At 42.2% G+C, this 10435-nt stretch overlaps 1 protein-coding gene across 2 annotated transcripts in view; it reads left to right on the top strand.

The window, feature by feature from the left end:
* The first annotated feature begins 9328 nt into the window (after positions 1-9328).
* The window catches only part of PCDH9 (protocadherin 9), a 697783-nt gene continuing 696676 nt past the window's right edge, over positions 9329-10435 (top strand). For both annotated transcript variants that reach the window (XM_075088097.1, XM_075088088.1), the window contains exon 1: positions 9329-10121. The gene's annotated coding sequence lies outside the window, so the exon portion shown is untranslated. The remainder of the gene's footprint in view (positions 10122-10435) is intronic.

Below are 10435 nucleotides of genomic sequence, written 5' to 3'. Positions count from 1 at the left end.
CCCTCTGCCCTGTGTGATTTGAGCTTGCACTACCCTTCCATTAGCAGAGTATTTTAACCTGCAACTTGGTTATTCATGGAGGGTCAGGCTTACTGACACTATGCAGGATTTTCTTCAATGACCGTTTCATTCAAGGGACGTACACAGTTCATGGAGTAGGGAATGTAAGCCGAGACTCTCCCTCCAGTCTTATCCACGATGCTTGGGAGTCAGCACACACAGAGCCTGGCCCAGTAGGACTTCAACCGCATTATCAAAGCGAACAGCATCATTAGGAGACACAGTTAAGATGTTCTTCCAGAAATTAGGTGTTGTGATTTGGAGACTATAAAGACAAAAACTGAGTAAGTGTCTTCTGGGCTAAAGGAATATTAAAACCATTTAAACACAAATTTCATGGTTGCGCTTAAAAATAAGGTAAAATGAAACACACTATGTTTTACACAAAGCTTGATTTTGTAGGCTTGCACTGTTTTATCAGGTGAGAAGAGGAAAAGCATCTTATTTGTAGATTCCGATAGGGCTTGAGATACGCGTTACTCAGACAGGCCAAGACTAAGAGGCTTTTGAACAGCCACAAAAGTACAAGTTCAGCTTCTCAGAAATTTTAACTATGTAAATTGAAGCAAGCTGTGGAGAAACTTCCTCCAGTTTGATGACATTTAAGTTCAGGCTTCCAGGACTGCATTATGAGGCAGATGCTTATACTCTGTTCCTATCTTTAGACAACTAAGATCTTTCTAGGTCTGTGTTTTGAAGCTTTTATTTTTTTAACCATGTATCTTCTCAGTGGGCTCACAGTATTATATAAGATCTACTTCACATCAGAACAAGCAGTATCACTGTTAATGAGAATAGAGTTTGTGACAGTGTACTTTAAATCAGAGCTGCCTAAGGCTATGTGGGAACACTGACATAATCATTTGTAATGCTAACCTCATACAATTAAAGAAAGAATTATGAAAATGAGCCTCATGTCTGTATTTTGTGGGGACGATGTGAGTTTTCAAGATTACTTCCTCTTAATAGTACTAAGACATTCAGCTCCTGAACTTGAAATTAGTACCAAGTGTCTTAAAGCCCATGTTCAGGCAGAGCACATTTCAGATTCAAGACCAATTTACTTCTTTCCCCCATTTTTAGGAAAACGTAAACATACAAGCTTCTGAAAGAGAACCTTCTGTAGTCTGATTGGAAGCTTACATCCATTTAATTAAAAAAAAAAAAAAGAAAAAAAAGAGATTACTCTTCAGCCATAAACGTGTCACTGCCAAAGAATGTGAAACTGGCAAAAGCTTTGGCTTTTACATTATGACATTTTAGATTAAATACTTGCAAGTGATGGATGGGGCTAGCTGAGGAATACCTGAGTAGTTGTTACATAGAGAAAGTACAGGGCACTGACCCATTACAGACCAAAGTGGGATAACAAACACTTTTATCAACAGAATGGAGATTTTCACTCCTCTTCAAAGACTTAGATTCAAGGCCATATACTTAATGGGGAAGAAAATTGAAGGCTCACAACTCCACCGCTTCTCTCGTAGTAGCATAGGTATGTGTACAGAGAAGGATTCCTGCTACACCATCTGTAAAAAATATGTATCTCAAGGGCTAACAGAGACAGTCTCTTCATTCACTTAAATGTAATCATGTTAATAAGAATTTCATAGTTTCTGGATTTAAAAAGATCTTATTTCTGTCAGTAATGAGCAGCATATTACTGTGCTGAACAAAACTGGCTACTCTCATTGTATATCCTGAAGTCCTCTGGCACTCATGTTGTAAGAAAAAAACCCCTCTTCAATACGATCCTCTGTATTTCTCCATCAAGAATCAGATGAATGGTAATGTAAGCCAAGCAATAGCTGAAGTTCACCTTGGAAATGACTTGTGTTCAGTATATGAAGTTTACTAAATTGTGCAAGTGTTTTGGGGGATTGAATGCAATGCAGCAGTTGGGGGGAAAAAAGGCTACTCCTCACTGGTATGGTAACAGCATAGGCAGGGTGGAGCTGCTTTTAGTGACTGACAAACTTTGTAATGCCTGAAAGTAAGAGACCTCCCAATCACAGAAATGAGATAAACTTATCATTTTTGTATTACACCTTCGTGTGTCTTCTCCTTGCATCACATGCATTTCATTTGAGCTTTTAGTCCAAGAAAATCTGTGGGTTTCTTTTCTGGTTGCACAAATTTACTGTCTTCTGTGACAAACAGCTACGTAGATATTAACTATAAAGAATGCCTAAACAGGACTCTGAATAAACTTGAGTTACTGTTTTCCAAAATACCATATTTTGGAAAAAAGTACCCTCTCCTCGTTGCAGGCCTGAGGTTTTGCAAGCACAGATACAAGCTAATCAGCCAGAGGCCTTCAGTCTATCCAAGTTTTATAAAGATAGAGGGGGAAGACAGAGATATGAAGGGAATCTTAACACTGATCCCTGTATATACATCTGAAAATAACAACTTTCTGGCATATGTCAGAACTAACTTTGCCAGGAAAAAAACTATGCTGCTTCCAAGTGATTCCTAATATTGCTTTTTTTCTGATTCTAAGGTGTTGTCCCTGGGAGGGAGGATTTTCCTTGCTCATACAACCCAAGTCTGCCCAAGCCCAGCTGCTGGGCAGAGGGAGACCAGTGCTGTGTTAGGCACCCTCCTGCCTCTGTTAGAACTAAAAGCAATCTAATCTACCTGTCTAGACGAGGCTTTGCTCTGGTCTGATCCCTCTCTTTAGTGTTACTTGTGACATCCAGAAATTTGACAAGGAAAGCAATTATTGATCAGTCTGAGGTGTGTTTTGCTGTGATAATTGTCTAAGCATGACTGAGTGATGCCCCTATAGATAGGTGCTTACTTATTTCCTGAGGCATGTCGTCCTCAGAGCGACAGAAACATTGATAAGGAAGAGGACAAAATGACTAACTTTGATGGAGTTTGTGTTGAAACATCTGCTGCTTGTCAACATGGGAGGCAGAAGCAGTGATTTATTAGTAGTGAAAAAGGAAAACAAATTAAACTCACGGTCTTATTCTTTCCCTAAACTATTTTCTGACTATGAATACCCAGTAAGTTCCCATGAAGAGAAAGTACTGCCCCATTATCTGTATATTTTTACTTTGCTTACGTTATAACTTACCATGCACATGGTAAGATACTATTTACTTTAAGACTTTGAGTTACTTCTGCCTATTAAGGAACCTGGCCAATAAGTTGTGGAATGGAACAGTGAAAAATCTATGGAGAAGTCAAATCGTGGATAGAGGGTCTTTAGGGTTTATTTCTCTTGACCTGAATCTAAATATCTTCGTATTTAGGTACATTCTGTTCAGTATCCTAAAAATATCTCCTATTCCCCAAATGCCTACCAAACACAGACCTGTAATTTTCCCCCACTGTTTTAATGAGAGCAATTTAATTTGGATTAACCCTTTCTTTTTGCCTCATCCTCATGGGCACTCTGCAGAATTCTGGCTTCCGCATCAAGAGGAGCTCTGAGAAGAATTACCTTCCAGAAAGCCAAAGTTACATCAAAGCACCGCCCCAGAACATGGTGGCATGTACAAACTCGGGGTACTGCTGCCCACAGGAGGAAGACACACACCTCTTTTTTTGGCTCTTGAGTGCTGAGTAACAAAGGTCACAGCCTGCCACTGGGGCATGGAAAAGGGATGCGGTTCGGGAACCTATGTTCTTTCCTTCAGTGCATATGCATGGTAAATAGATGGGCATAATCCTCTCAATGAAAGGGTGTAGCTGTTGCAATATTTCTACCATCATATTGCAAAACATACCACCCTGAAAAGATAAAACCTTGAAACCTTAGGTCCCTTGGCTTAACCAGAATGTTAAGAAAAGCAGAAGTGTTAGAAATAAGGAGAGATCATAACAGCACAATGCTTTTGAACAGAAATTAGTCATCTGTCTGCCTGCCTATCTGTAATTTAAAGAATGAAGCTATGTCTATGTCAAACGAGTATTTTTTTTCCCCAGAGGACATAGAGTTTAATCAAGCTTCACTACTTTAGTAACCTTTTGTAAACGGTGAGGCATGACTGACATCAGAGTAGGACCGAAAAACAGAAGATATTTAGGTTCAAATCTGGATGTAAAGATGTCAATCTCACTAATGCAAGTTGGTGTGAGTATATATATTGATTTAAATTGAGCATTTTCTATTTTCTGTGCAAGCAAGGAGCAGGTCAGAAGTTGAAAGCAGAAAAACAAAGTAAATGCCTGAAGGAGGTCTCATTCCACGCTTTGGGTCTCATTCTGATCCTGTCAACATTGCATCAGCATAACTCCATCAATCAGATTTACATTACTGTTTTGATGGAAATGAAAATGCTTTAGTAAAGCTTTTTTCCAGACATTGTTTTGTCTGAAAACCTTGAGACTCCCTTTCTTTTCCTGCCTTTCTCCTTCTCCCATTTATAAACAATAAAGCATCAGGAAGAGATCAGGTTATTTGCAGGTCTTGGAATATTTTCACCTTAGACAAAAGCACACTGGTTGGAATCTGCTTCTGCGTTCTGATTCATCAGCTACTTCTATCGTAATAAATAACATAATGGTAGCAAAGAATAAAACACGTTTTTTCTTTTTGTGCCACATGCAATTACATGTCTTTTAAGTGGTCCAATAATTGCATTTTAAATGGCACTTGCTTATTATTCTCTTTTTGCCATATCCAAATTGATTTTTATTGTTTTACTAAATAGTTACTAAAGCCCCATGAGGGGAAAAAAAAAACCCCAACACTTTCAAGCAAACAATTAAAGTCTGTACATTAATCTGTACCTTTAAATAAACAGCAATAATTAATGGGAGATCAGCACCTTGCTGTATTGTACAGTGACATGGATTAAACACTGGCACTGCAAAATGCCAGTTTTCACCTTGTGCATTTGTAGATCCTTCAGAGCCATGAACTGACATTTGCAATCTTTGTCAGTCAAAAAAAAATGGCAAATCCAGTTAAATTTAGTTCTGCCATTCAAATGGAATAAAGGTCGTCACCTGCCCCTGTTGTGATTTGATTATCCAGGGACTGAGTTTATTTTCCTGAAGAAAAACACATTAAAAGGGCCCGATTCTGCAACCATTGTCCCATCTCAGCAGCTCGATTGACTTAAAGTATTCATCATTAACTGACTTAGCTATTGCTGTTTACTTAAGAGTACAGATTAATATATAGTCCTGAAGTGTTTCCTTAAGTGTTTTTCCTTTCCTAGTGCTCTCAACCGGTCTGAAAAACAATTACATACATTTTGAAATTATAAAAATTTTTATATTAAATTAATATAATTTATAATTCAATTACCTGGCTTTTTGAGATGCTGTAGTTACATACGGTTTACATTACACAAAGTATTTTTATTGACTTCATTTGAACTACTTATTTAGATAAAGACTCCAGGTTCCATCCCTACACCCAAGAAGAGAAGGAGGCTCTGAAGCAAGCTCCTGAAATCCAAACCATTAGGTGTATAAAGCCTGGACAACTGCAGCATGCTTGTAAGGAGAAACACGTGGGTTCCCCTCTACATGCTGCTTCTGCCTTTGTGGCATTCTCCTCTCTCGTCTTCATAGGCTCCCTGAGGTTTTGGGCGTTAGGAGCACAGCAGATGATAAGCGGCACTGGTTGGCCCAGTACTTCTTGTAAGAACTGGATTTCCTGAGGTTACCATGAGACTGAACTGTGGCAGAAGCCCGAGTCAAGGGCAGAGCAATGCCAGAGCTAGTTCGAGTAGAGCAAATGTCTGCCCTGTGGAGTGGCCCACTTCATGGATTAACTAATACGTGTAACAGCGGGGGGGGCCTCACTTCTTACCTGCCACACTGAACTCCGAAACGCTTCCCTTTCCAGGGACACCACCATCAATTACTCCCTGAAAGATCCTGGCAGAACTAGCAATTTGGCCTTGATTATGTCCTATTGGAGATGGGACCAAGGCTGTGTTTGCTAATGATTTAAGCAGCATTTAAGAAACATGGCCTCCAGGGATAATATTAAGGATTGATAAATAGCTAGCACATAACCTGCTATTTGAGCACACAAGCAAATGTTTATAATGCGTTTTTTCGCTATGCGGGACTTAAGGGGACACGCTATAGGTGCACCATAGGTCAGGTTCCAGTGTTGCAGCACGATGGCATGAAGTAAAAGAGCTTGTTCATTAGCATATGAATCAGCTCTCCATAGAAAGTGGTAGAACTGCAGGAGAGGAAAAGCCATTTTGCTTTAATAATAACAGCCTGTAAGAGGCAATCCCACGTACAAAATGATCAAGTGACCAGAGCCAGTTCAGTAAAGAATGATAGCATTTTATGCTCAACACTTCAAGATTAAAGTCTTTAGTTAGCTAAGCATAATGTGAATCAGTTTCATGTATAACGTATTGTGTGAGCCTGTAGCCAGTATGATACAATGTAAGCAATTCCATTTAGTGCAATTTGACTGTAGCTAGTACAGAATAATTGGAGTCAGTTTCTAGCATGCTAGAATTTGAGTCAAATACGATATGGAAAAGAATTTGATACATAATAATATGGAGGCGAAGATAACAAGCAATGATGTGGATGAATAGTTAATATGCTATAATACAGGAGTCATTTTAATAGGTTATGATGTGATTAGGAGTCCAGTGTTCTTATATGCAGACAAAAGCCTAATAAATCACAGTAAAGAAAGGAGACTATTAAGGAATGGTATAAATAATAGTACATAGCTGCATTTGAGGTGAGCATAATACCAAATACCGTAGTTTTCTCGAATATAAGAGTGTGCAAATAAACATTTACTGGAGGATAAAACATGGCTACTCAAGTGAACATGGGAAAGGTTTCAGAGCAGTTCCTCACATTTCAGAGCCGGCGTAATGCTGCACTGGGCAATTCCAACTCCTCCTCAGGAACTCAGCCCTTTCTATTCATTTTCTCTCATTATTAGAAGCAGTTGTGACAGTTCTAGACCTTTTGGCGCTCTGGGCCTCAATTTTACAATCTGTTGCGCAAACACTATGGTCGGAAGACCTTCCTCTTCCATGGGGTTAATAATGTATGATTAGTTAAAGAACTACAGCATTTTAAAGTGCGCATGTAAACATCTTCCGCTTTTAAAAATAACTTAGAAAAGAGCAAAAATATTATATTACTGTGACTATGATGGGTTTAATTCCAACAGCCACCAGTTCATTGAAATCTGATTTTTTTCCCCTTCCTAACTTTTCAGGAGGCTAACCCTGTGTACATGAAAAGAGCTCCTTTATGAGCATGTGCTAATCAGTTCTGACTACAAGTTAAAGTCATCCCTGAGCAAACAGAAAACTATTCAGCTTAGCAATAAAGTTAAATAATTATTACCAGGCTATGTGATGTGACTACAATGTGACATTGAAATGACTATGGTGTGATTAGAATAAGAATGTTATACGTCTGTGATGTTACTAGAATGAGGCTATAAAACGTCTGTGATGCCATACTGCTACGATATGAGTAGTGTCAGGAAAAATGTGTGCATTATTAACGCATACATAAACATGCCGTATTTCAGCAGCAGACTGCATTACACAGAATGCTAGTAGTTCTAATTATCTTCTTTATTAATGACTGTTCTGCTTTGTATTTTAAAAGACGAAAGAATTGCATACTTAATTCATTCACAGAATTCTTTTTCTAAGTGGTTTGGCAGTAAGGTTGCTCCTTCATGTCACTCACTTGACTTTCAATGCCAGGGCTCTAGCCAGCCTTCCTGTATTACATAATGAACATTTTTCTTAAACTATTATTAGATTCAGTTCCGTTTGCTACCATTACTTGATGTCATCAAAACCAGGATCAATTTTTTTCCTGTGTGTAACAGGAGTCTTTTGGACACAAATACAAAGCGCAGCAAAACTAAGTGTTTCATCCTTACACAACATGGAACTACAGGATGTGCAACGTCCGCACACACGGTGCCTGCATCCGTACGACTAGCAAGGATACGTACATTTATCAGGACGTACCACATAAAACCAATCCATGCAAACTACAGACCTCTGAGATATACAAGCAGCCTCCACCACTAGTGGTGTGTCGTACGTTCACACACGTACAGGAGTCTAAAGGTATGAGTCTGCATCTGAAAATGTAACATCTTCCAGGCAGGAGCTCGGATCTTTAGCTGGCCAGTGCTACCAACTGGAAATGTGTAAATTATCTAGATACCGTACCACGGACAGAAAAAGTCAAATGCTGATGTTATCTTTGTTTTTTGTATGCATTTCAAAGGCTTAACCAGAAACAGCAGCTAGCCCGGCCACATACCTGGGCATACTAAATTGGATAGGTACTGTGTCATACCGCTTGCAAGTTCAAGCTGAGAAAAGCTAGCCATAAAAGCACAGTCAAATGAAGGTTCATTCATGCTTCAGAAAATGTTGAAAAAGGCACTGCATACAACGCACTATATGTAATGCACCATAATAATCTTCTCGTCACACTTTTGAGGTCACTCGTATCGCAACGCATTGGCATTTTATTACACTTGTCTTCCAGGCATGTGACGCTTCTTTGCGGCCAGCCGGATAATTCACCTGTGTCACTTACGGGGAAGGAGAAACGATCACTTTTATTATTTATCAAACCACAAGAGAGGAATGTTTTCCAGTTCAATGTTTAAGCAGACAAAAACCCGAAGCAGCGGAGCGGCTCTCCCCTTCCTTCGGCAACTTATCTCGCCTGACCCTGCGGGAAGGGGAAGGAGAAAAGGTGTGCAGGCGTAAACGGGAGCCGAGACGGGGCTGCAGTCGGAGGACCGTGAATTATAGATGAAAAGGCATGTATTAAACACGGAGCCGGCGGGGGCGGCGGGGGGGGGAGGGTTGGGGCCGGCCCTTTGCGCGGCGCCGACCCCGCTCTCCGCCCGGGGGCACCGACCGCCCTGCGAAGCGCCCCCCCCCGCCTTCCCGAAACACCTCCCCACACCCAAAACCACACCAAATCCTTGTTGTTCCGGATGACCCCGGGGCTACCCACACGCCTGACGATGCTCCCCCCCCACCCCGCGCCCGCCCGGGCGGCCCCGACCCCGCTGCGCCCCCCTCCGCCCCCGCATCCCCCGCGGCGCTGCGCCCCCGCCCGCCTGCTCGCAGCGACCCTGCGTTCCTCCCCCGTCCCCGTGGTGTGCGTCCCGTGTCCCGTGTCCCGTGTCCCGCCCCCCGCCGTGGAGCCGCCCCGCCGGACCCTTCCCCGCGGCGCGGTGTTGAGCCCCGCTTCTCCCCCGGCCCCCCTCCCCCCCGTCCTCCCGGCCCGCCCGGAGAGCGACGTGCCCGGCGGCCAATGCAAGCGCCGCGCTCCGCCATCCACCGCCCCCGCCCGCGCCGACCAATGGGGTGCGTCGGGAGGCGTGGCTTAGCGGCGCTCACACCCTCCCCCTGGGCTTATTGAGAGTTATATCAAGAATTTCAGTTCAGAGAGAGGAGAGAAGGCGAGAGCGTGTGAGGGAGAGAGGCTGGGAGGGAGGAGGGGGCGCGCCGTCGCTGCCTCCCGTCACTAAAGCAATAACCTATTAGGATTTTAAATTTTTTAAAATTTTTTTTGTGTTTTTTTTTTTGTTGTTGTTGGTTTTTTTTGTGTTGGGCCACTGTCACCCCAGAGATAAAAGAGGGAGAGGGAAGCACCGCCAGACCAACTCTTGCCATTTCCAGTAAGAAGTTGCAGACTTCATGTAGCCGTCTCTGTTCTGCTGAGAGAGGGATGGAAATTGTGTGCAGTGCAGAGTGGAAAATACCCCCGGTCTAAAGAAGTGCACCACCGGATTTTTCATTTTTTTATTTTTATTTTTTTCTTTTTTGCTTGCCGTTTGTTTGGGTTGTTACGTGCACGTTAAACACCCGAAGGATCGCCGCTTGATAGAAATGAAACGTGGAGAGGATGACTAACGACAGAACTGTGAATTTGTTCCCTGGAGTTGCTAATTTGCCACCCTGAAGCAACACATATCTGAAGGAGGAAACGTTTGGCTGCTGCTGATTTCTCCAAAAGTGGTGGTTTACCAGATGCATTGTGCTGTATCTGCTGGAATAGATCATTGCTTAGCTGCAGCAGATCGTCAAAGGTAGACAACCAACGTAAGTGCAAAGTTACCCCATACACTGTGATGCGTTTCATTTAAAGAGATTTTAAAAAAAAAAAAAAAAGCCAACGCGCAGTATATTTATCTAGGGAAAGAATCAGTGTTTCGGATTCAGTTGATGTTGGTGGCAAAGGCTCACCTACTCGCTGTCTCTGCATCCCTACCTGCATCACTCTGCTGGAAGTAATCACGGGCATCAGCTACCGTGCAGCTTAATGCAGATAAGATTAGTGCTGGGGGTCTGCCTGGTTCCGCCGGACTGTAGGTGCTGGCAGCCTTGCACCCGGATAATTCGCGGTTAGCAGAGCA

Source organism: Phalacrocorax aristotelis, chromosome 1 (genome assembly GCF_949628215.1).
Source record: "Phalacrocorax aristotelis chromosome 1, bGulAri2.1, whole genome shotgun sequence".
In the NCBI taxonomy this organism is placed as follows: Eukaryota; Metazoa; Chordata; class Aves; order Suliformes; family Phalacrocoracidae; genus Phalacrocorax; species Phalacrocorax aristotelis.
This window is presented reverse-complemented; position numbering and strand designations above follow the sequence as displayed.